The 19,807-nt window shown below is 49.6% G+C and overlaps 51 non-coding genes and 3 pseudogenes across 51 annotated transcripts; all 54 read right to left on the reverse strand.

Moving 5' to 3' along the window:
* Positions 1–143: 143 nt before the first annotated feature.
* Positions 144–262, reverse strand: LOC149757133 (5S ribosomal RNA). Its single transcript, XR_016402261.1, has one exon. It is a non-coding gene; the product is annotated as a 5S ribosomal RNA (ribosomal RNA).
* Positions 263–509: 247 nt separating this feature from the next.
* On the reverse strand, positions 510–628 carry LOC149757134 (5S ribosomal RNA). Its single transcript, XR_016411843.1, has one exon. It is a non-coding gene; the product is annotated as a 5S ribosomal RNA (ribosomal RNA).
* A 247-nt stretch (positions 629–875) lies between these two features.
* Positions 876–994, reverse strand: LOC149757135 (5S ribosomal RNA). The gene has a single exon (XR_016407217.1). It is a non-coding gene; the product is annotated as a 5S ribosomal RNA (ribosomal RNA).
* Positions 995–1,240: 246 nt separating this feature from the next.
* Positions 1,241–1,359, reverse strand: LOC149757136 (5S ribosomal RNA). The gene has a single exon (XR_016402272.1). It is a non-coding gene; the product is annotated as a 5S ribosomal RNA (ribosomal RNA).
* A 246-nt stretch (positions 1,360–1,605) lies between these two features.
* On the reverse strand, positions 1,606–1,724 carry LOC149757137 (5S ribosomal RNA). The gene has a single exon (XR_016402283.1). It is a non-coding gene; the product is annotated as a 5S ribosomal RNA (ribosomal RNA).
* A 246-nt stretch (positions 1,725–1,970) lies between these two features.
* On the reverse strand, positions 1,971–2,089 carry LOC149757138 (5S ribosomal RNA; annotated as a pseudogene).
* A 246-nt stretch (positions 2,090–2,335) lies between these two features.
* LOC149757139 (5S ribosomal RNA) lies at positions 2,336–2,454 on the reverse strand. The gene has a single exon (XR_016405127.1). It is a non-coding gene; the product is annotated as a 5S ribosomal RNA (ribosomal RNA).
* A 246-nt stretch (positions 2,455–2,700) lies between these two features.
* LOC149757140 (5S ribosomal RNA) lies at positions 2,701–2,819 on the reverse strand. The gene has a single exon (XR_016412816.1). It is a non-coding gene; the product is annotated as a 5S ribosomal RNA (ribosomal RNA).
* Positions 2,820–3,065: 246 nt separating this feature from the next.
* On the reverse strand, positions 3,066–3,184 carry LOC149757141 (5S ribosomal RNA; annotated as a pseudogene).
* A 246-nt stretch (positions 3,185–3,430) lies between these two features.
* LOC149757142 (5S ribosomal RNA) lies at positions 3,431–3,549 on the reverse strand. The gene has a single exon (XR_016402292.1). It is a non-coding gene; the product is annotated as a 5S ribosomal RNA (ribosomal RNA).
* A 248-nt stretch (positions 3,550–3,797) lies between these two features.
* Positions 3,798–3,916, reverse strand: LOC149757143 (5S ribosomal RNA). Its single transcript, XR_016401326.1, has one exon. It is a non-coding gene; the product is annotated as a 5S ribosomal RNA (ribosomal RNA).
* Positions 3,917–4,162: 246 nt separating this feature from the next.
* LOC149757144 (5S ribosomal RNA) lies at positions 4,163–4,281 on the reverse strand. Its single transcript, XR_016401578.1, has one exon. It is a non-coding gene; the product is annotated as a 5S ribosomal RNA (ribosomal RNA).
* Positions 4,282–4,527: 246 nt separating this feature from the next.
* Positions 4,528–4,646, reverse strand: LOC149757145 (5S ribosomal RNA). The gene has a single exon (XR_016403438.1). It is a non-coding gene; the product is annotated as a 5S ribosomal RNA (ribosomal RNA).
* Positions 4,647–4,892: 246 nt separating this feature from the next.
* On the reverse strand, positions 4,893–5,011 carry LOC149757146 (5S ribosomal RNA; annotated as a pseudogene).
* A 246-nt stretch (positions 5,012–5,257) lies between these two features.
* LOC149757147 (5S ribosomal RNA) lies at positions 5,258–5,376 on the reverse strand. Its single transcript, XR_016412990.1, has one exon. It is a non-coding gene; the product is annotated as a 5S ribosomal RNA (ribosomal RNA).
* A 246-nt stretch (positions 5,377–5,622) lies between these two features.
* LOC149757148 (5S ribosomal RNA) lies at positions 5,623–5,741 on the reverse strand. Its single transcript, XR_016402148.1, has one exon. It is a non-coding gene; the product is annotated as a 5S ribosomal RNA (ribosomal RNA).
* A 245-nt stretch (positions 5,742–5,986) lies between these two features.
* On the reverse strand, positions 5,987–6,105 carry LOC149757149 (5S ribosomal RNA). Its single transcript, XR_016405885.1, has one exon. It is a non-coding gene; the product is annotated as a 5S ribosomal RNA (ribosomal RNA).
* A 245-nt stretch (positions 6,106–6,350) lies between these two features.
* Positions 6,351–6,469, reverse strand: LOC149757150 (5S ribosomal RNA). Its single transcript, XR_016406849.1, has one exon. It is a non-coding gene; the product is annotated as a 5S ribosomal RNA (ribosomal RNA).
* Positions 6,470–6,715: 246 nt separating this feature from the next.
* LOC149757151 (5S ribosomal RNA) lies at positions 6,716–6,834 on the reverse strand. The gene has a single exon (XR_016411845.1). It is a non-coding gene; the product is annotated as a 5S ribosomal RNA (ribosomal RNA).
* A 247-nt stretch (positions 6,835–7,081) lies between these two features.
* On the reverse strand, positions 7,082–7,200 carry LOC149757152 (5S ribosomal RNA). The gene has a single exon (XR_016411846.1). It is a non-coding gene; the product is annotated as a 5S ribosomal RNA (ribosomal RNA).
* Positions 7,201–7,447: 247 nt separating this feature from the next.
* On the reverse strand, positions 7,448–7,566 carry LOC149757153 (5S ribosomal RNA). The gene has a single exon (XR_016407218.1). It is a non-coding gene; the product is annotated as a 5S ribosomal RNA (ribosomal RNA).
* A 246-nt stretch (positions 7,567–7,812) lies between these two features.
* On the reverse strand, positions 7,813–7,931 carry LOC149757154 (5S ribosomal RNA). Its single transcript, XR_016402303.1, has one exon. It is a non-coding gene; the product is annotated as a 5S ribosomal RNA (ribosomal RNA).
* Positions 7,932–8,177: 246 nt separating this feature from the next.
* On the reverse strand, positions 8,178–8,296 carry LOC149757155 (5S ribosomal RNA). Its single transcript, XR_016402314.1, has one exon. It is a non-coding gene; the product is annotated as a 5S ribosomal RNA (ribosomal RNA).
* A 246-nt stretch (positions 8,297–8,542) lies between these two features.
* On the reverse strand, positions 8,543–8,661 carry LOC149757156 (5S ribosomal RNA). The gene has a single exon (XR_016402325.1). It is a non-coding gene; the product is annotated as a 5S ribosomal RNA (ribosomal RNA).
* A 246-nt stretch (positions 8,662–8,907) lies between these two features.
* LOC149757157 (5S ribosomal RNA) lies at positions 8,908–9,026 on the reverse strand. The gene has a single exon (XR_016402335.1). It is a non-coding gene; the product is annotated as a 5S ribosomal RNA (ribosomal RNA).
* Positions 9,027–9,272: 246 nt separating this feature from the next.
* On the reverse strand, positions 9,273–9,391 carry LOC149757158 (5S ribosomal RNA). Its single transcript, XR_016402343.1, has one exon. It is a non-coding gene; the product is annotated as a 5S ribosomal RNA (ribosomal RNA).
* Positions 9,392–9,637: 246 nt separating this feature from the next.
* LOC149757159 (5S ribosomal RNA) lies at positions 9,638–9,756 on the reverse strand. Its single transcript, XR_016402354.1, has one exon. It is a non-coding gene; the product is annotated as a 5S ribosomal RNA (ribosomal RNA).
* A 246-nt stretch (positions 9,757–10,002) lies between these two features.
* Positions 10,003–10,121, reverse strand: LOC149757160 (5S ribosomal RNA). The gene has a single exon (XR_016406039.1). It is a non-coding gene; the product is annotated as a 5S ribosomal RNA (ribosomal RNA).
* Positions 10,122–10,367: 246 nt separating this feature from the next.
* Positions 10,368–10,486, reverse strand: LOC149757161 (5S ribosomal RNA). The gene has a single exon (XR_016402365.1). It is a non-coding gene; the product is annotated as a 5S ribosomal RNA (ribosomal RNA).
* Positions 10,487–10,732: 246 nt separating this feature from the next.
* LOC149757162 (5S ribosomal RNA) lies at positions 10,733–10,851 on the reverse strand. The gene has a single exon (XR_016402375.1). It is a non-coding gene; the product is annotated as a 5S ribosomal RNA (ribosomal RNA).
* A 246-nt stretch (positions 10,852–11,097) lies between these two features.
* Positions 11,098–11,216, reverse strand: LOC149757163 (5S ribosomal RNA). The gene has a single exon (XR_016402386.1). It is a non-coding gene; the product is annotated as a 5S ribosomal RNA (ribosomal RNA).
* A 246-nt stretch (positions 11,217–11,462) lies between these two features.
* On the reverse strand, positions 11,463–11,581 carry LOC149757164 (5S ribosomal RNA). Its single transcript, XR_016402397.1, has one exon. It is a non-coding gene; the product is annotated as a 5S ribosomal RNA (ribosomal RNA).
* A 246-nt stretch (positions 11,582–11,827) lies between these two features.
* On the reverse strand, positions 11,828–11,946 carry LOC149757165 (5S ribosomal RNA). Its single transcript, XR_016402408.1, has one exon. It is a non-coding gene; the product is annotated as a 5S ribosomal RNA (ribosomal RNA).
* A 246-nt stretch (positions 11,947–12,192) lies between these two features.
* LOC149757166 (5S ribosomal RNA) lies at positions 12,193–12,311 on the reverse strand. The gene has a single exon (XR_016401808.1). It is a non-coding gene; the product is annotated as a 5S ribosomal RNA (ribosomal RNA).
* Positions 12,312–12,557: 246 nt separating this feature from the next.
* On the reverse strand, positions 12,558–12,676 carry LOC149757167 (5S ribosomal RNA). Its single transcript, XR_016402419.1, has one exon. It is a non-coding gene; the product is annotated as a 5S ribosomal RNA (ribosomal RNA).
* A 246-nt stretch (positions 12,677–12,922) lies between these two features.
* Positions 12,923–13,041, reverse strand: LOC149757168 (5S ribosomal RNA). Its single transcript, XR_016402430.1, has one exon. It is a non-coding gene; the product is annotated as a 5S ribosomal RNA (ribosomal RNA).
* A 246-nt stretch (positions 13,042–13,287) lies between these two features.
* LOC149757169 (5S ribosomal RNA) lies at positions 13,288–13,406 on the reverse strand. Its single transcript, XR_016401809.1, has one exon. It is a non-coding gene; the product is annotated as a 5S ribosomal RNA (ribosomal RNA).
* A 246-nt stretch (positions 13,407–13,652) lies between these two features.
* LOC149757170 (5S ribosomal RNA) lies at positions 13,653–13,771 on the reverse strand. Its single transcript, XR_016402441.1, has one exon. It is a non-coding gene; the product is annotated as a 5S ribosomal RNA (ribosomal RNA).
* A 246-nt stretch (positions 13,772–14,017) lies between these two features.
* Positions 14,018–14,136, reverse strand: LOC149757171 (5S ribosomal RNA). Its single transcript, XR_016402453.1, has one exon. It is a non-coding gene; the product is annotated as a 5S ribosomal RNA (ribosomal RNA).
* Positions 14,137–14,382: 246 nt separating this feature from the next.
* LOC149757172 (5S ribosomal RNA) lies at positions 14,383–14,501 on the reverse strand. Its single transcript, XR_016402463.1, has one exon. It is a non-coding gene; the product is annotated as a 5S ribosomal RNA (ribosomal RNA).
* A 246-nt stretch (positions 14,502–14,747) lies between these two features.
* LOC149757173 (5S ribosomal RNA) lies at positions 14,748–14,866 on the reverse strand. The gene has a single exon (XR_016402474.1). It is a non-coding gene; the product is annotated as a 5S ribosomal RNA (ribosomal RNA).
* Positions 14,867–15,112: 246 nt separating this feature from the next.
* On the reverse strand, positions 15,113–15,231 carry LOC149757174 (5S ribosomal RNA). The gene has a single exon (XR_016402482.1). It is a non-coding gene; the product is annotated as a 5S ribosomal RNA (ribosomal RNA).
* A 246-nt stretch (positions 15,232–15,477) lies between these two features.
* LOC149757175 (5S ribosomal RNA) lies at positions 15,478–15,596 on the reverse strand. Its single transcript, XR_016401811.1, has one exon. It is a non-coding gene; the product is annotated as a 5S ribosomal RNA (ribosomal RNA).
* A 246-nt stretch (positions 15,597–15,842) lies between these two features.
* Positions 15,843–15,961, reverse strand: LOC149757176 (5S ribosomal RNA). The gene has a single exon (XR_016402493.1). It is a non-coding gene; the product is annotated as a 5S ribosomal RNA (ribosomal RNA).
* Positions 15,962–16,207: 246 nt separating this feature from the next.
* On the reverse strand, positions 16,208–16,326 carry LOC149757177 (5S ribosomal RNA). The gene has a single exon (XR_016402504.1). It is a non-coding gene; the product is annotated as a 5S ribosomal RNA (ribosomal RNA).
* Positions 16,327–16,572: 246 nt separating this feature from the next.
* On the reverse strand, positions 16,573–16,691 carry LOC149757178 (5S ribosomal RNA). Its single transcript, XR_016401812.1, has one exon. It is a non-coding gene; the product is annotated as a 5S ribosomal RNA (ribosomal RNA).
* A 246-nt stretch (positions 16,692–16,937) lies between these two features.
* On the reverse strand, positions 16,938–17,056 carry LOC149757179 (5S ribosomal RNA). Its single transcript, XR_016402515.1, has one exon. It is a non-coding gene; the product is annotated as a 5S ribosomal RNA (ribosomal RNA).
* Positions 17,057–17,302: 246 nt separating this feature from the next.
* Positions 17,303–17,421, reverse strand: LOC149757180 (5S ribosomal RNA). Its single transcript, XR_016400819.1, has one exon. It is a non-coding gene; the product is annotated as a 5S ribosomal RNA (ribosomal RNA).
* Positions 17,422–17,667: 246 nt separating this feature from the next.
* On the reverse strand, positions 17,668–17,786 carry LOC149757181 (5S ribosomal RNA). The gene has a single exon (XR_016401813.1). It is a non-coding gene; the product is annotated as a 5S ribosomal RNA (ribosomal RNA).
* Positions 17,787–18,032: 246 nt separating this feature from the next.
* On the reverse strand, positions 18,033–18,151 carry LOC149757182 (5S ribosomal RNA). The gene has a single exon (XR_016402526.1). It is a non-coding gene; the product is annotated as a 5S ribosomal RNA (ribosomal RNA).
* Positions 18,152–18,397: 246 nt separating this feature from the next.
* Positions 18,398–18,516, reverse strand: LOC149757183 (5S ribosomal RNA). The gene has a single exon (XR_016402537.1). It is a non-coding gene; the product is annotated as a 5S ribosomal RNA (ribosomal RNA).
* Positions 18,517–18,762: 246 nt separating this feature from the next.
* On the reverse strand, positions 18,763–18,881 carry LOC149757184 (5S ribosomal RNA). Its single transcript, XR_016402548.1, has one exon. It is a non-coding gene; the product is annotated as a 5S ribosomal RNA (ribosomal RNA).
* Positions 18,882–19,127: 246 nt separating this feature from the next.
* Positions 19,128–19,246, reverse strand: LOC149757185 (5S ribosomal RNA). Its single transcript, XR_016410609.1, has one exon. It is a non-coding gene; the product is annotated as a 5S ribosomal RNA (ribosomal RNA).
* A 246-nt stretch (positions 19,247–19,492) lies between these two features.
* Positions 19,493–19,611, reverse strand: LOC149757186 (5S ribosomal RNA). The gene has a single exon (XR_016402045.1). It is a non-coding gene; the product is annotated as a 5S ribosomal RNA (ribosomal RNA).
* Between the last annotated feature and the right edge of the window lie 196 nt (positions 19,612–19,807).

Consider the following 19,807-nt stretch of genomic DNA (forward strand, 5'->3'; position numbering starts at 1 on the left):
GTTCCGCTATGCGGCATGGCACCGCGAGTCTCCGGACTCAGTTTATTTTCGAGGGAAAAAAATTATCCGAAGAGGAAAAGCCAAAAGCCAAAAAATTAAAAATAAATGTTATCAAAAAAGAAAAAAGCGGGCAAAAAATAAAAGGGGTGCAACACGAGGACTTCCCAGGGGGTCACCCATCCTAGTACTACTCTCGCCCAAGCACGCTTAACTGCGGAGTTCTGATGGGATCCGGTGCATTAGTGCTGGTATGATCGCACCCATGATATGCCCTTCGAAACTCCCTTTTATGACAAAGCAGCAGACCTCGACGGCCCGAGACATTCGCGCTGCCGGGGCCGTTCTGGCGTAGGATTCAACGCGCTGGTCCCGCTATGCGGCATGGCACCGCCAGTCTCCGGACCCAGTTTATTGTCGGGGGAAAAAAATTATCCGAAGAGGAAAAGCCAAAAGCCAAAAAATTAAAAATAAATGTTATCAAAAAAGAAAAAAGCGGGCAAAAAATAAAAAGGGTGCAACACGAGGACTTCCCAGGGGGTCACCCATCCTAGTACTACTCTCGCCCAAGCACGCTTAACTGCGGAGTTCTGATGGGATCCGGTGCATTAGTGCTGGTATGATCGCACCCATGATATGCCCTTCGAAACTCCCTTTTATGACAAAGCAGCAGACCTCGACGGCCCGAGACATTCGCGCTGCCGGGGCCGTTCTGGCGTAGGATTCAACGCGCTGGTCCCGCTATGCGGCATGGCACCGCCAGTCTCCGGACCCAGTTTATTGTCGGGGGAAAAAAATTATCCGAAGAGGAAAAGCCAAAAGCCAAAAAATTAAAAATAAATATTATCAAAAAATAAAAAAGCGGGCAAAAAATAAAAAGGGTGCAACATGAGGACTTCCCAGGGGGTCACCCATCCTAGTACTACTCTCGCCCAAGCACGCTTAACTGCGGAGTTCTGATAGGATCCGGTGCATTAGTGCTGGTATGATCGCACCCAAGACATGCCCTTCGAAACTCCCTTTTATGTCAAAGTAGCAGACCTCGACGGCCCGAGACATTCGCGCTGCCGGGGCCGTTCTGGCGTAGGATTCAACACGCTGTTCCGCTATGCGGCATGGCACCGCCAGTCTCCGGACTCAGTTTATTTTCGGGGGAAAAAAATTATCCGAAGAGGAAAAGCCAAAAGCCGAAAAATAAAAAATAAATGTTATCAAAAAATAAAAAAGCGGGCAAAAAATAAAAGGGGTGCAACACGAGGACTTCCCAGGGGGTCACCCATCCTAGTACTACTCTCGCCCAAGCACGCTTAACTGCGGAGTTCTGATGGGATCCGGTGCATTAGTGCTGGTATGATCGCACCCATGACATGCCCTTCGAAACTCCCTTTTATGACAAAGCAGCAGACCTCGACGGCCCGAGACATTCGCGCTGCCGGGGCCGTTCTGGCGTAGGATTCAACGCGCTGTTCCGCTATGCGGCATGGCACCGCCAGTCTCCGGACTCAGTTTATTTTAGGGGGAAAAAAATTATCCGAAGAGGAAAAGCCAAAAGCCGAAAAATAAAAAATAAATGTTATCAAAAAATAAAAACGCGGGCAAAAAATAAAAGGGGTGCAACACGAGGACTTCCCAGGGGGTCACCCATCCTAGTACTACTCTCGCCCAAGCACGCTTAACTGCGGAGTTCTGATGGGATCCGGTGCATTAGTGCTGGTATGATCGCACCCATGACATGCCCTTCGAAACTCCCTTTTATGACAAAGCAGCAGACCTCGACGGCCCGAGACATTCGCGCTGCCGGGGCCGTTCTGGCGTAGGATTCAACGCGCTGTTCCGCTATGCGGCATGGCACCGCCAGTCTCCGGACTCAGTTTATTTTCGGGGGGAAAAAATTATCCGAAGAGGAAAAGCCAAAAGCCAAAAAATTAAAAATAAATATTATCAAAAAATAAAAAAGCGGGCAAAAAATAAAAAGGGTGCAACACGAGGACTTCCCAGGGGGTCACCCATCCTAGTACTTCTCTCGCCCAAGCACGCCTAACTGCGGAGTTATGATGGGATCCGGTGCATTAGTGCTGGTATGATCACACCCATGACATGCCCTTCGAAACTCCCTTTTATGACAAAGCAGCAGACCGCGACGGCCCGAGACATTCGCGCTGCCGGGGCCGTTCTGGCGTAGGATTCAACGCGCTGTTCCGCTATGCGGCATGGCACCGCGAGTCTCCGGACTCAGTTTATTTTCGGGGGAAAAAAATTATCCGAAGAGGAAAAGCCAAAAGCCGAAAAATTAAAAATAAATATTATCAAAAAATAAAAAAGCGGGCAAAAAATAAAAGGGGTGCAACACGAGGACTTCCCAGGGTGTCACCCATCCTAGTACTACTCTCGCCCAAGCACGCTTAACTGCGGAGTTCTGATGGGATCCGGTGCATTAGTGCTGGTATGATCGCACCCATGACATGCCCATCGAAACACCCTTTTATGACAAAGCAGCAGACCTCGACGGCCCGAGACATTCGCGCTGCCGAGGCCGTTTTGGCGTAGGATTCAATGCGCTGTTCCGCTATGCGGCATGGCACCGCGAGTCTCCGGACTCAGTTTATTTTCGGGGGAAAAAAATTATCCGAAGAGGAAAAGCCAAAAGCCGAAAAATAAAAAATAAATGTTATCAAAAAATAAAAAAGCGGGCAAAAAATAAAAGGGGTGCAACACGAGGACTTCTCAGGGGGTCACCCATCCTAGTACTACTCTCGCCCAAGCACGCTTAACTGCGGAGTTCTGATGGGATCCGGTGCATTAGTGCTGGTATGATCGCACCCATGACATGCCCTTCGAAACTCCCTTTTATGACAAAGCAGCAGACCTCGACGGCCCGAGACATTCGCGCTGCCGGGGCCGTTCTGGCGTAGGATTCAACGCGCTGTTCCGCTATGCGGCATGGCACCGCCAGTCTCCGGATTCAGTTTATTTTCGGGGGGAAAAAATTATCCGAAGAGGAAAAGCCAAAAGCCAAAAAATTAAAAATAAATATTATCAAAAAATAAAAAAGCGGGCAAAAAATAAAAAGGGTGCAACACGAGGACTTCCCAGGGGGTCACCCATCCTAGTACTTCTCTCGCCCAAGCACGCCTAACTGCGGACTTATGATGGGATCCGGTGCATTAGTGCTGGTATGATCGCACCCATGACATGCCCTTCGAAACTCCCTTTTATGACAAAGCAGCAGACCGCGACGGCCCGAGACATTCGCGCTGCCGGGGCCGTTCTGGCGTAGGATTCAACGCGCTGTTCCGCTATGCGGCATGGCACCGCGAGTCTCCGGACTCAGTTTATTTTCGGGGGAAAAAAATTATCCGAAGAGGAAAAGCCAAAAGCCGAAAAATTAAAAATAAATATTATCAAAAAATAAAAAAGCGGGCAAAAAATAAAAGGGGTGCAACACGAGGACTTCCCAGGGGGTCACCCATCCTAGTACTACTCTCGCCCAAGCACGCTTAACTGCGGAGTTCTGATGGGATCCGGTGCATTAGTGCTGGTATGATCGCACCCATGACATGCCCATCGAAACTCCCTTTTATGACAAAGCAGCAGACCTCGACGGCCCGAGACATTCGCGCCGCCGGGGCCGTTCTGGCGTAGGATTCAACGCGCTATTCCCGCTATGCGGCATGGCACCTCCAGTCTCCGGACTCAGTTTATTCTCGGGGGAAAAAAATTATCCGAAGAGGAAAAGCCAAAAGCCGAAAAATTAAAAATAAATATTATCAAAAAATAAAAAAGTGGAGAAAAAAATAAAAAGGGTGCAACACGAGGACTTCCCAGGGGGTCACCCATCCTAGTACTACTCTCGCCCAAGCACGCTTAACTGCGGAGTTCTGATGGGATCCGGAGCATTAGTGCTGGTATGATCGCACCCATGACATGCCCTTCGAAACTCCCTTTTATGACAAAGCAGCAGACCTCGACGGCCCGAGACATTCGCGCTGCCGGGGCCGTTCTGGCGTAGGATTCAACGCGCTGTTCCGCTATGCGGCATGGCACCGCGAGTCTCCGGACTCAGTTTATTTTCGGGGGAAAAAAATTATCCGAAGAGGAAAAGCCAAAAGCCGAAAAATTAAAAATAAATATTATCAAAAAATAAAAATGCGGGCAAAAAATAAAAGGGGTGCAACACGAGGACTTCCCAGGGGGTCACCCATCCTAGTACTACTCTCGCCCAAGCACGCTTAACTGCGGAGCTCTGATGGGATCCGGTGCATTAGTGCTGGTATGATCGCACCCATGACATGCCCATCGAAACAACCTTTTATGACAAAGCAGCAGACCTCGACGGCCCGAGACATTCGCGCTGCCGGGGCCGTTCTGGCGTAGGATTCAACGCACTGTTCCGCTATGCGGCATGGCACCGCGAGTCTCCGGACTCAGTTTATTTTCGGGGGAAAAAAATTATCCGAAGAGGAAAAGCCAAAAGCCGAAAAATTAAAAATAAATGTTATCAAAAAATAAAAAAGCGGGCAAAAAATAAAAGGGGTGCCACACGAGGACTTCCCAGGGGGTCACCCATCCTAGTACTACTCTCGCCCAAGCACGCTTAACTGCGGAGTTCTGATGGGATCCGGTGCATTAGTGCTGGTATGATCGCACCCATGATATGCCCTTCGAAACTCCCTTTTATGACAAAGCAGCAGACCTCGACGGCCCGAGACATTCGCGCTGCTGGGGCCGTTCTGGCGTAGGTTTCAACGCGCTGTTCCGCTATGCGGCATGGCACCGCGAGTCTCCGGACTCAGTTTATTTTCGAGGGAAAAAAATTATCCGAAGAGGAAAAGCCAAAAGCCGAAAAATTAAAAATAAATATTATCAAAAAATAAAAAAGCGGGCAAAAAATAAAAAGGGTGCAACACGAGGACTTCCCAGGGGGTCACCCATCCTAGTACTTCTCTCGCCCAAGCACGCTTAACTGCGGAGTTATGATGGGATCCGGTGCATTAGTGCTGGTAAGATCGCGCCCATGACATGCCCTTCGAAACACCCTTTTATGACAAAGCAGCAGACCGCGACGGCACGAGACATTCGCGCTGCCGGGGCCGTTCTGGCGTAGGATTCAACGCGCTGTTCCGCTATGCGGCATGGCACCGCCAGTCTCCGGACTCAGTTTATTTTCGGGGGGAAAAAATTATCCGAAGAGGAAAAGCCAAAAGCCAAAAAATTAAAAATAAATATTATCAAAAAATAAAAAAGTGGGCAAAAAATAAAAGGGGTGCAACACGAGGACTTCCCAGGGGGTCACCCAACCTAGTACTACTCTCGCCCAAGCACGCTTAACTGCGGAGTTCTGATGGGATCCGGTGCATTAGTGCTGGTATGATCGCACCCATGACATGCCTATCGAAACATCCTTTTATGACAAAGCAGCAGACCTCGACGGCCCGAGACATTCGCGCTGCCGGGGCCGTTCTGGCGTAGGATTCAACGCGCTGTTCCGCTATGCGGCATGGCACCGCGGGTCTCCGGACTCAGTTTATTTTCGGGGGAAAAAAATTATCCGAAGAGGAAAAGCCAAAAGCCGAAAAATTAAAAATAAATGTTATCAAAAAACAAAAAAGCGGGCAAAAAATAAAAGGGGTGCAACACGAGGACTTCCCAGGGGGTCACCCATCCTAGTACTACTCTCACCCAAGCACGCTTAACTGCGGAGTTCTGATGGGATCCGGTGCATTAGTGCTGGTATGATCGCACCCATGATATTCCCTTCGAAACTCCCTTTTATGACAAAGCAGCAGACCTCGACGGCACGAGACATTCGCGCTGCCGGGGCCGTTCTGGCGTAGGATTCAACGCGCTGTTCCGCTATGCGGCATGGCACCGCGAGTCTCCGGACTCAGTTTATTTTCGAGGAAAAAAAATTATCCGAAGAGGAAAAGCCAAAAGCCGAAAAATTAAAAATAAATATTATCAAAAAATAAAAAAAGGGCAAAAAATAAAAGGGGTGCAACACGAGGACTTCCCAGGGGGTCACCCATCCTAGTACTACTCTCGCCCAAGCACGCTTAACTGCGGAGTTATGATGGGATCCGGTGCATTAGTGCTGGTATGATCGCACCCATGACATGCCCTTCGAAACTCCCTTTTATGACAAAGCAGCAGACCGCGACGGCACGAGACATTCGCGCTGCCGGGGCCGTTCTGGCGTATGATTCAACGCGCTGTTCCGCTATGCGGCATGGCACCGCCAGTCTCCGGACTCAGTTTATTTTCGGGAAAAAAAATTATCCGAAGAGGAAAGGCCAAAAGCCGAAAAATTAAAAATAAATATTATCAAAAAATAAAAAAGCGGGCAAAAAATTAAAAGGGTGCAACACGAGGACTTCCCAGGGGGTCACCCATCCAAGTACTTCTCTCGCCCAAGCACGCTTAACTGCGGAGTTATGATGGGATCCGGTGCATTAGTGCTGGTATGATCGCACCCATGACATGCCCTTCGAAACTCCCTTTTATGACAAAGCAGCAGACCGCGACGGCACGAGACATTCGCGCTGCCGGGGCCGTTCTGGCGTAGGATTCAACGCGCTGTTCCGCTATGCGGCATGGCACCGCCAGTCTCCGGACTCAGTTTATTTTCGGAAAAAAAAAATTATCCGAAGAGAAAAAGCCAAAAGCCGAAAAATTAAAAATAAATATTATCAAAAAATAAAAAAGCGGGCAAAAAATAAAAAGGGTGCAACACGAGGACTTCCCAGGGGGTCACCCATCCTAGTACTACTCTCGCCCAAGCACGCTTAACTGCGGAGTTCTGATGGGATCCGGTGCATTAGTGCTGGTATGATCGCACCCATGACATGCCCTTCGAAACTCCCTTTTATGACAAAGCAGCAGTCCTCGACGGCCCGAGACATTCACGCTGCCGGGGCCGTTCTGGCGTAGGATTCAACGCGCTGGTCCCGCTATGCGGCATGGCACCGCGAGTCTCCGGACTCAGTTTATTTTCGAGGGAAAAAAATTATCCGAAGAGGAAAAGCCAAAAGCCAAAAAATTAAAAATAAATGTTATCAAAAAAGAAAAAAGCGGGCAAAAAATAAAAAGGGTGCAACACGAGGACTTCCCAGGGGGTCACCCATCCTAGTACTACTCTCGCCCAAGCACGCTTAACTGCGGAGTTCTGATGGGATCCGGTGCATTAGTGCTGGTATGATCGCACCCATGATATGCCCTTCGAAACTCCCTTTTATGACAAAGCAGCAGACCTCGACGGCCCGAGACATTCGCGCTGCCGGGGCCGTTCTGGCGTAGGATTCAACGCGCTGGTCCCGCTATGCGGCATGGCACCGCCAGTCTCCGGACCCAGTTTATTGTCGGGGAAAAAAAATTATCCGAAGAGGAAAAGCCAAAAGCCAAAAAATTAAAAATAAATATTATCAAAAAATAAAAAAGCGGGCAAAAAATAAAAAGGGTGCAACATGAGGACTTCCCAGGGGGTCACCCATCCTAGTACTACTCTCGCCCAAGCACGCTTAACTGCGGAGTTCTGATAGGATCCGGTGCATTAGTGCTGGTATGATCGCACCCAAGACATGCCCTTCGAAACTCCCTTTTATGACAAAGTAGCAGACCTCGACGGCCCGAGACATTCGCGCTGCCGGGGCCGTTCTGGCGTAGGATTCAACACGCTGTTCCGCTATGCGGCATGGCACCGCCAGTCTCCGGACTCAGTTTATTTTCGGGGGAAAAAAATTATCCGAAGAGGAAAAGCCAAAAGCCGAAAAATAAAAAATAAATGTTATCAAAAAATAAAAAAGCGGGCAAAAAATAAAAGGGGTGCAACACGAGGACTTCCCAGGGGGTCACCCATCCTAGTACTACTCTCGCCCAAGCACGCTTAACTGCGGAGTTCTGATGGGATCCGGTGCATTAGTGCTGGTATGATCGCACCCATGACATGCCCTTCGAAACTCCCTTTTATGACAAAGCAGCAGACCTCGACGGCCCGAGACATTCGCGCTGCCGGGGCCGTTCTGGCGTAGGATTCAACGCGCTGTTCCGCTATGCGGCATGGCACCGCCAGTCTCCGGACTCAGTTTATTTTAGGGGGAAAAAAATTATCCGAAGAGGAAAAGCCAAAAGCCGAAAAATAAAAAATAAATGTTATCAAAAAATAAAAAAGCGGGCAAAAAATAAAAGGGGTGCAACACGAGGACTTCCCAGGGGGTCACCCATCCTAGTACTACTCTCGCCCAAGCACGCTTAACTGCGGAGTTCTGATGGGATCCGGTGCATTAGTGCTGGTATGATCGCACCCATGACATGCCCTTCGAAACTCCCTTTTATGACAAAGCAGCAGACCTCGACGGCCCGAGACATTCGCGCTGCCGAGGCCGTTTTGGCGTAGGATTCAATGCGCTGTTCCGCTATGCGGCATGGCACCGCGAGTCTCCGGACTCAGTTTATTTTCGGGGGAAAAAAATTATCCGAAGAGGAAAAGCCAAAAGCCGAAAAATTAAAAATAAATATTATCAAAAAATAAAAAAGCGGGCAAAAAATAAAAGGGGTGCAACACGAGGACTTCCCAGGGGGTCACCCATCCTAGTACTACTCTCGCCCAAGCACGCTTAACTGCGGAGTTCTGATGGGATCCGGTGCATTAGTGCTGGTATGATCGCACCCATGACATGCCCATCGAAACACCCTTTTATGACAAAGCAGCAGACCTCGATGGCCCGAGACATTCGCGCTGCCGGGGCCGTTCTGGCGTAGGATTCAATGCGCTGTTCCGCTATGCGGCATGGCACCGCGAGTCTCCGGACTCTGTTTATTTTCGAGGGAAAAAAATTATCCGAAGAGGAAAAGCCAAAAGCCAAAAAATTAAAAATAAATGTTATCAAAAAAGAAAAAAGCGGGCAAAAAATAAAAGGGGTGCAACACGAGGACTTCCCAGGGGGTCACCCATCCTAGTACTACTCTCGCCCAAGCACGCTTAACTGCGGAGTTCTGATGGGATCCGGTGCATTAGTGCTGGTATGATCGCACCCATGATATGCCCTTCGAAACTCCCTTTTATGACAAAGCAGCAGACCTCGACGGCCCGAGACATTCGCGCTGCCGGGGCCGTTCTGGCGTAGGATTCAACGCGCTGTTCCGCTATGCGGCATGGCACCGCGAGTCTCCGGACTCAGTTTATTTTCGGGGGAAAAAAATTATCCGAAGAGGAAAAGCCAAAAGCCGAAAAATTAAAAATAAATATTATCAAAAAATAAAAAAGCGGGCAAAAAATAAAAGGGGTGCAACACGAGGACTTCCCAGGGGGTCACCCATCCTAGTACTACTCTCGCCCAAGCACGCTTAACTGCGGAGTTCTGATGGGATCCGGTGCATTAGTGCTGGTATGATCGCACCCATGACATGCCCATCGAAACACCCTTTTATGACAAAGCAGCAGACCTCGACGGCCCGAGACATTCGCGCTGCCGGGGCCGTTCTGGCGTAGGATTCAATGCGCTGTTCCGCTATGCGGCATGGCACCGCGAGTCTCCGGACTCAGTTTATTTTCGGGGGAAAAAAATTATCCGAAGAGGAAAAGCCAAAAGCCGAAAAATTAAAAATAAATATTATCAAAAAATAAGAAAGCGGGCAAAAAATAAAAGGGGTGCAACACGAGGACTTCCCAGGGGGTCACCCATCCTAGTACTACTCTCGCCCAAGCACGCTTAACTGCGGAGTTCTGATGGGATCCGGTGCATTAGTGCTGGTATGATCGCACCCATGACATGCCCATCGAAACACCCTTTTATGACAAAGCAGCAGACCTCGACGGCCCGAGACATTCGCGCTGCCGGGGCCGTTCTGGCGTAGGATTCAATGCGCTGTTCCGCTATGCGGCATGGCACCGCGAGTCTCCGGACTCAGTTTATTTTCGAGGGAAAAAAATTATCCGAAGAGGAAAAGCCAAAAGCCAAAAAATTAAAAATAAATGTTATCAAAAAAGAAAAAAGCGGGCAAAAAATAAAAGGGGTGCAACACGAGGACTTCCCAGGGGGTCACCCATCCTAGTACTACTCTCGCCCAAGCACGCTTAACTGCGGAGTTCTGCTGGGATCCGGTGCATTAGTGCTGGTATGATCGCACCAATGATATGCCCTTCGAAACTCCCTTTTATGATAAAGCAGCAGACCTCGACGGCCCGAGACATTCGCGCTGCCGGGGCCGTTCTGGCGTAGGATTCAACGCGCTGTTCCGCTATGCGGCATGGCACCGCGAGTCTCCGGACTCAGTTTATTTTCGGGGGAAAAAAATTATCCGAAGGGGAAAAGCCAAAAGCCGAAAAATTAAAAATAAATATTATCAAAAAATAAAAAAGCGGGCAAAAAATAAAAGGGGTGCAACACGAGGACTTCCCAGGGGGTCACCCATCCTAGTACTACTCTCGCCCAAGCACGCTTAACTGCGGAGTTCTGATGGGATCCGGTGCATTAGTGCTGGTATGATCGCACCCATGACATGCCCATCGAAACACCCTTTTATGACAAAGCAGCAGACCTCGACGGCCCGAGACATTCGCGCTGCCGGGGCCGTTCTGGCGTAGGATTCAATGCGCTGTTCCGCTATGCGGCATGGCACCGCGAGTCTCCGGACTCAGTTTATTTTCGGGGGAAAAAAATTATCCGAAGAGGAAAAGCCAAAAGCCGAAAAATTAAAAATAAATATTATCAAAAAATAAGAAAGCGGGCAAAAAATAAAAGGGGTGCAACACGAGGACTTCCCAGGGGGTCACCCATCCTAGTACTACTCTCGCCCAAGCACGCTTAACTGCGGAGTTCTGATGGGATCCGGTGCATTAGTGCTGGTATGATCGCACCCATGACATGCCCATCGAAACACCCTTTTATGACAAAGCAGCAGACCTCGACGGCCCGAGACATTCGCGCTGCCGGGGCCGTTCTGGCGTAGGATTCAATGCGCTGTTCCGCTATGCGGCATGGCACCGCGAGTCTCCGGACTCAGTTTATTTTCGAGGGAAAAAAATTATCCGAAGAGGAAAAGCCAAAAGCCAAAAAATTAAAAATAAATGTTATCAAAAAAGAAAAAAGCGGGCAAAAAATAAAAGGGGTGCAACACGAGGACTTCCCAGGGGGTCACCCATCCTAGTACTACTCTCGCCCAAGCACGCTTAACTGCGGAGTTCTGATGGGATCCGGTGCATTAGTGCTGGTATGATCGCACCCATGACATGCCCATCGAAACACCCTTTTATGACAAAGCAGCAGACCTCGACGGCCCGAGACATTCGCGCTGCCGGGGCCGTTCTGGCGTAGGATTCAATGCGCTGTTCCGCTATGCGGCATGGCACCGCGAGTCTCCGGACTCAGTTTATTTTCGGGGGAAAAAAATTATCCGAAGAGGAAAAGCCAAAAGCCGAAAAATTAAAAATAAATATTATCAAAAAATAAGAAAGCGGGCAAAAAATAAAAGGGGTGCAACACGAGGACTTCCCAGGGGGTCACCCATCCTAGTACTACTCTCGCCCAAGCACGCTTAACTGCGGAGTTCTGATGGGATCCGGTGCATTAGTGCTGGTATGATCGCACCCATGACATGCCCATCGAAACACCCTTTTATGACAAAGCAGCAGACCTCGACGGCCCGAGACATTCGCGCTGCCGGGGCCGTTCTGGCGTAGGATTCAATGCGCTGTTCCGCTATGCGGCATGGCACCGCGAGTCTCCGGACTCAGTTTATTTTCGGGGGAAAAAAATTATCCGAAGAGGAAAAGCCAAAAGCCGAAAAATTAAAAATAAATATTATCAAAAAATAAGAAAGCGGGCAAAAAATAAAAGGGGTGCAACACGAGGACTTCCCAGGGGGTCACCCATCCTAGTACTACTCTCGCCCAAGCACGCTTAACTGCGGAGTTCTGATGGGATCCGGTGCATTAGTGCTGGTATGATCGCACCCATGACATGCCCATCGAAACACCCTTTTATGACAAAGCAGCAGACCTCGACGGCCCGAGACATTCGCGCTGCCGGGGCCGTTCTGGCGTAGGATTCAATGCGCTGTTCCGCTATGCGGCATGGCACCGCGAGTCTCCGGACTCAGTTTATTTTCGAGGGAAAAAAATTATCCGAAGAGGAAAAGCCAAAAGCCAAAAAATTAAAAATAAATGTTATCAAAAAAGAAAAAAGCGGGCAAAAAATAAAAGGGGTGCAACACGAGGACTTCCCAGGGGGTCACCCATCCTAGTACTACTCTCGCCCAAGCACGCTTAACTGCGGAGTTCTGATGGGATCCGGTGCATTAGTGCTGGTATGATCGCACCAATGATATGCCCTTCGAAACTCCCTTTTATGACAAAGCAGCAGACCTCGACGGCCCGAGACATTCGCGCTGCCGGGGCCGTTCTGGCGTAGGATTCAACGCGCTGTTCCGCTATGCGGCATGGCACCGCGAGTCTCCGGACTCAGTTTATTTTCGGGGGAAAAAAATTATCCGAAGGGGAAAAGCCAAAAGCCGAAAAATTAAAAATAAATATTATCAAAAAATAAAAAAGCGGGCAAAAAATAAAAGGGGTGCAACACGAGGACTTCCCAGGGGGTCACCCATCCTAGTACTACTCTCGCCCAAGCACGCTTAACTGCGGAGTTCTGATGGGATCCGGTGCATTAGTGCTGGTATGATCGCACCCATGACATGCCCATCGAAACACCCTTTTATGACAAAGCAGCAGACCTCGACGGCCCGAGACATTCGCGCTGCCGGGGCCGTTCTGGCGTAGGATTCAATGCGCTGTTCCGCTATGCGGCATGGCACCGCGAGTCTCCGGACTCAGTTTATTTTCGGGGGAAAAAAATTATCCGAAGAGGAAAAGCCAAAAGCCGAAAAATTAAAAATAAATATTATCAAAAAATAAGAAAGCGGGCAAAAAATAAAAGGGGTGCAACACGAGGACTTCCCAGGGGGTCACCCATCCTAGTACTACTCTCGCCCAAGCACGCTTAACTGCGGAGTTCTGATGGGATCCGGTGCATTAGTGCTGGTATGATCGCACCCATGACATGCCCATCGAAACACCCTTTTATGACAAAGCAGCAGACCTCGACGGCCCGAGACATTCGCGCTGCCGGGGCCGTTCTGGCGTAGGATTCAATGCGCTGTTCCGCTATGCGGCATGGCACCGCGAGTCTCCGGACTCAGTTTATTTTCGAGGGAAAAAAATTATCCGAAGAGGAAAAGCCAAAAGCCAAAAAATTAAAAATAAATGTTATCAAAAAAGAAAAAAGCGGGCAAAAAATAAAAGGGGTGCAACACGAGGACTTCCCAGGGGGTCACCCATCCTAGTACTACTCTCGCCCAAGCACGCTTAACTGCGGAGTTCTGATGGGATCCGGTGCATTAGTGCTGGTATGATCGCACCAATGATATGCCCTTCGAAACTCCCTTTTATGACAAAGCAGCAGACCTCGACGGCCCGAGACATTCGCGCTGCCGGGGCCGTTCTGGCGTAGGATTCAACGCGCTGTTCCGCTATGCGGCATGGCACCGCGAGTCTCCGGACTCAGTTTATTTTCGGGGGAAAAAAATTATCCGAAGGGGAAAAGCCAAAAGCCGAAAAATTAAAAATAAATATTATCAAAAAATAAAAAAGCGGGCAAAAAATAAAAGGGGTGCAACACGAGGACTTCCCAGGGGGTCACCCATCCTAGTACTACTCTCGCCCAAGCACGCTTAACTGCGGAGTTCTGATGGGATCCGGTGCATTAGTGCTGGTATGATCGCACCCATGACATGCCCATCGAAACACCCTTTTATGACAAAGCAGCAGACCTCGACGGCCCGAGACATTCGCGCTGCCGGGGCCGTTCTGGCGTAGGATTCAATGCGCTGTTCCGCTATGCGGCATGGCACCGCGAGTCTCCGGACTCAGTTTATTTTCGGGGGAAAAAAATTATCCGAAGAGGAAAAGCCAAAAGCCGAAAAATTAAAAATAAATATTATCAAAAAATAAGAAAGCGGGCAAAAAATAAAAGGGGTGCAACACGAGGACTTCCCAGGGGGTCACCCATCCTAGTACTACTCTCGCCCAAGCACGCTTAACTGCGGAGTTCTGATGGGATCCGGTGCATTAGTGCTGGTATGATCGCACCCATGACATGCCCATCGAAACACCCTTTTATGACAAAGCAGCAGACCTCGACGGCCCGAGACATTCGCGCTGCCGGGGCCGTTCTGGCGTAGGATTCAATGCGCTGTTCCGCTATGCGGCATGGCACCGCGAGTCTCCGGACTCAGTTTATTTTCGAGGGAAAAAAATTATCCGAAGAGGAAAAGCCAAAAGCCAAAAAATTAAAAATAAATGTTATCAAAAAAGAAAAAAGCGGGCAAAAAATAAAAGGGGTGCAACACGAGGACTTCCCAGGGGGTCACCCATCCTAGTACTACTCTCGCCCAAGCACGCTTAACTGCGGAGTTCTGATGGGATCCGGTGCATTAGTGCTGGTATGATCGCACCCATGACATGCCCATCGAAACACCCTTTTATGACAAAGCAGCAGACCTCGACGGCCCGAGACATTCGCGCTGCCGGGGCCGTTCTGGCGTAGGATTCAATGCGCTGTTCCGCTATGCGGCATGGCACCGCGAGTCTCCGGACTCAGTTTATTTTCGGGGGAAAAAAATTATCCGAAGAGGAAAAGCCAAAAGCCGAAAAATTAAAAATAAATATTATCAAAAAATAAGAAAGCGGGCAAAAAATAAAAGGGGTGCAACACGAGGACTTCCCAGGGGGTCACCCATCCTAGTACTACTCTCGCCCAAGCACGCTTAACTGCGGAGTTCTGATGGGATCCGGTGCATTAGTGCTGGTATGATCGCACCCATGACATGCCCATCGAAACACCCTTTTATGACAAAGCAGCAGACCTCGACGGCCCGAGACATTCGCGCTGCCGGGGCCGTTCTGGCGTAGGATTCAATGCGCTGTTCCGCTATGCGGCATGGCACCGCGAGTCTCCGGACTCAGTTTATTTTCGGGGGAAAAAAATTATCCGAAGAGGAAAAGCCAAAAGCCGAAAAATTAAAAATAAATATTATCAAAAAATAAGAAAGCGGGCAAAAAATAAAAGGGGTGCAACACGAGGACTTCCCAGGGGGTCACCCATCCTAGTACTACTCTCGCCCAAGCACGCTTAACTGCGGAGTTCTGATGGGATCCGGTGCATTAGTGCTGGTATGATCGCACCCATGACATGCCCATCGAAACACCCTTTTATGACAAAGCAGCAGACCTCGACGGCCCGAGACATTCGCGCTGCCGGGGCCGTTCTGGCGTAGGATTCAATGCGCTGTTCCGCTATGCGGCATGGCACCGCGAGTCTCCGGACTCAGTTTATTTTCGAGGGAAAAAAATTATCCGAAGAGGAAAAGCCAAAAGCCAAAAAATTAAAAATAAATGTTATCAAAAAAGAAAAAAGCGGGCAAAAAATAAAAGGGGTGCAACACGAGGACTTCCCAGGGGGTCACCCATCCTAGTACTACTCTCGCCCAAGCACGCTTAACTGCGGAGTTCTGATGGGATCCGGTGCATTAGTGCTGGTATGATCGCACCAATGATATGCCCTTCGAAACTCCCTTTTATGACAAAGCAGCAGACCTCGACGGCCCGAGACATTCGCGCTGCCGGGGCCGTTCTGGCGTAGGATTCAACGCGCTGTTCCGCTATGCGGCATGGCACCGCGAGTCTCCGGACTCAGTTTATTTTCGGGGGAAAAAAATTATCCGAAGGGGAAAAGCCAAAAGCCGAAAAATTAAAAATAAATATTATCAAAAAATAAAAAAGCGGGCAAAAAATAAAAGGGGTGCAACACGAGGACTTCCCAGGGGGTCACCCATCCTAGTACTACTCTCGCCCAAGCACGCTTAACTGCGGAGTTCTGATGGGATCCGGTGCATTAGTGCTGGTATGATCGCACCCATGACATGCCCATCGAAACACCCTTTTATGACAAAGCAGCAGACCTCGACGGCCCGAGACATTCGCGCTGCCGGGGCCGTTCTGGCGTAGGATTCAATGCGCTGTTCCGCTATGCGGCATGGCACCGCGAGTCTCCGGACTCAGTTTATTTTCGGGGGAAAAAAATTATCCGAAGAGGAAAAGCCAAAAGCCGAAAAATTAAAAATAAATATTATCAAAAAATAAGAAAGCGGGCAAAAAATAAAAGGGGTGCAACACGAGGACTTCCCAGGGGGTCACCCATCCTAGTACTACTCTCGCCCAAGCACGCTTAACTGCGGAGTTCTGATGGGATCCGGTGCATTAGTGCTGGTATGATCGCACCCATGACATGCCCATCGAAACACCCTTTTATGACAAAGCAGCAGACCTCGACGGCCCGAGACATTCGCGCTGCCGGGGCCGTTCTGGCGTAGGATTCAATGCGCTGTTCCGCTATGCGGCATGGCACCGCGAGTCTCCGGACTCAGTTTATTTTCGAGGGAAAAAAATTATCCGAAGAGGAAAAGCCAAAAGCCAAAAAATTAAAAATAAATGTTATCAAAAAAGAAAAAAGCGGGCAAAAAATAAAAGGGGTGCAACACGAGGACTTCCCAGGGGGTCACCCATCCTAGTACTACTCTCGCCCAAGCACGCTTAACTGCGGAGTTCTGATGGGATCCGGTGCATTAGTGCTGGTATGATCGCACCAATGATATGCCCTTCGAAACTCCCTTTTATGACAAAGCAGCAGACCTCGACGGCCCGAGACATTCGCGCTGCCGGGGCCGTTCTGGCGTAGGATTCAACGCGCTGTTCCGCTATGCGGCATGGCACCGCGAGTCTCCGGACTCAGTTTATTTTCGGGGGAAAAAAATTATCCGAAGAGGAAAAGCCAAAAGCCGAAAAATTAAAAATAAATATTATCAAAAAATAAAAAAGCGGGCAAAAAATAAAAGGGGTGCAACACGAGGACTTCCCAGGGGGTCACCCATCCTAGTACTACTCTCGCCCAAGCACGCTTAACTGCGGAGTTCTGATGGGATCCGGTGCATTAGTGCTGGTATGATCGCACCCATGACATGCCCATCGAAACACCCTTTTATGACAAAGCAGCAGACCTCGACGGCCCGAGACATTCGCGCTGCCGGGGCCGTTCTGGCGTAGGATTCAATGCGCTGTTCCGCTATGCGGCATGGCACCGCGAGTCTCCGGACTCAGTTTATTTTCGGGGGAAAAAAATTATCCGAAGAGGAAAAGCCAAAAGCCGAAAAATTAAAAATAAATATTATCAAAAAATAAGAAAGCGGGCAAAAAATAAAAGGGGTGCAACACGAGGACTTCCCAGGGGGTCACCCATCCTAGTACTACTCTCGCCCAAGCACGCTTAACTGCGGAGTTCTGATGGGATCCGGTGCATTCGTGCTGGTATGACCGCACCTATGACATGCCCATCGAAACACCCTTTTATGACAAAGCAGCAGACCTCGACGGCCCGAGACATTCGCGCTGCCGGGGCCGTTCTGGCGTAGGATTCAATGCGCTGTTCCGCTATGCGGCATGGCACCGCGAGTCTCCGGACTCAGTTTATTTTCGAGGGAAAAAAATTATCCGAAGAGGAAAAGCCAAAAGCCAAAAAATTAAAAATAAATGTTATCAAAAAAGAAAAAAGCGGGCAAAAAATAAAAGGGGTGCAACACGAGGACTTCCCAGGGGGTCACCCATCCTAGTACTACTCTCGCCCAAGCACGCTTAACTGCGGAGTTCTGATGGGATCCGGTGCATTAGTGCTGGTATGATCGCACCAATGATATGCCCTTCGAAACTCCCTTTTATGACAAAGCAGCAGACCTCGACGGCCCGAGACATTCGCGCTGCCGGGGCCGTTCTGGCGTAGGATTCAACGCGCTGTTCCGCTATGCGGCATGGCACCGCGAGTCTCCGGACTCAGTTTATTTTCGGGGGAAAAAAATTATCCGAAGAGGAAAAGCCAAAAGCCGAAAAATTAAAAATAAATATTATCAAAAAATAAAAAAGCGGGCAAAAAATAAAAGGGGTGCAACACGAGGACTTCCCAGGGGGTCACCCATCCTAGTACTACTCTCGCCCAAGCACGCTTAACTGCGGAGTTCTGATGGGATCCGGTGCATTAGTGCTGGTATGATCGCACCCATGATATGCCCTTCGAAACTCCCTTTTATGACAAAGCAGCAGACCTCGACGGCCCGAGACATTCGCGCTGCCGGGGCCGTTCTGGCGTAGGATTCAACGCGCTGTTCCGCTATGCGGCATGGCACCGCGAGTCTCCGGACTCAGTTTATTTTCGGGGGAAAAAAATTATCCGAAGAGGAAAAGCCAAAAGCCGAAAAATTAAAAATAAATATTATCAAAAAATAAAAAAGCGGGCAAAAAATAAAAGGGGTGCAACACGAGGACTTCCCAGGGGGTCACCCATCCTAGTACTACTCTCGCCCAAGCACGCTTAACTGCGGAGTTCTGATGGGATCCGGTGCATTAGTGCTGGTATGATCGCACCCATGACATGCCCATCGAAACACCCTTTTATGACAAAGCAGCAGACCTCGACGGCCCGAGGCATTCGCGCTGCCGGGGCCGTTCTGGCGTAGGATTCAATGCGCTGTTCCGCTATGCGGCATGGCACCGCGAGTCTCCGGACTCAGTTTATTTTCGGGGGAAAAAAATTATCCGAAGAGGAAAAGCCAAAAGCCGAAAAATTAAAAATAAATATTATCAAAAAATAAGAAAGCGGGCAAAAAATAAAAGGGGTGCAACACGAGGACTTCCCAGGGGGTCACCCATCCTAGTACTACTCTCGCCCAAGCACGCTTAACTGCGGAGTTCTGATGGGATCCGGTGCATTAGTGCTGGTATGATCGCACCCATGACATGCCCATCGAAACACCCTTTTATGACAAAGCAGCAGACCTCGACGGCCCGAGACATTCGCGCTGCCGGGGCCGTTCTGGCGTAGGATTCAATGCGCTGTTCCGCTATGCGGCATGGCACCGCGAGTCTCCGGACTCAGTTTATTTTCGAGAGAAAAAAATTATCCGAAGAGGAAAAGCCAAAAGCCAAAAAATTAAAAATAAATGTTATCAAAAAAGAAAAAAGCGGGCAAAAAATAAAAGGGGTGCAACACGAGGACTTCCCAGGGGGTCACCCATCCTAGTACTACTCTCGCCCAAGCACGCTTAACTGCGGAGTTCTGATGGGATCCGGTGCATTCGTGCTGGTATGATCGCACCAATGATATGCCCTTCGAAACTCCCTTTTATGACAAAGCAGCAGACCTCGACGGCCCGAGACATTCGCGCTGCCGGGGCCGTTCTGGCGTAGGATTCAACGCGCTGTTCCGCTATGCGGCATGGCACCGCGAGTCTCCGGACTCAGTTTATTTTCGGGGGAAAAAAATTATCCGAAGAGGAAAAGCCAAAAGCCGAAAAATTAAAAATAAATATTATCAAAAAATAAAAAAGCGGGCAAAAAATAAAAGGGGTGCAACACGAGGACTTCCCAGGGGGTCACCCATCCTAGTACTACTCTCGCCCAAGCACGCTTAACTGCGGAGTTCTGATGGGATCCGGTGCATTGGTGCTGGTATGATCGCACCCATGATATGCCCTTCGAAACTCCCTTTTATGACAAAGCAGCAGACCTCGACGGCCCGAGACATTCGCGCTGCCGGGGCCGTTCTGGCGTAGGATTCAACGCGCTGTTCCGCTATGCGGCATGGCACCGCGAGTCTCCGGACTCAGTTTATTTTCGGGGGAAAAAAATTATCCGAAGAGGAAAAGCCAAAAGCCGAAA

The sequence above is a fragment of the Phoenix dactylifera genome, chromosome 4, assembly GCF_051530095.1.
Source record: "Phoenix dactylifera cultivar Ajwa chromosome 4, Ajwa_hap1_PhDact_Kaust_v1.1, whole genome shotgun sequence".
Classification (NCBI taxonomy): domain Eukaryota; kingdom Viridiplantae; phylum Streptophyta; class Magnoliopsida; order Arecales; family Arecaceae; genus Phoenix; species Phoenix dactylifera.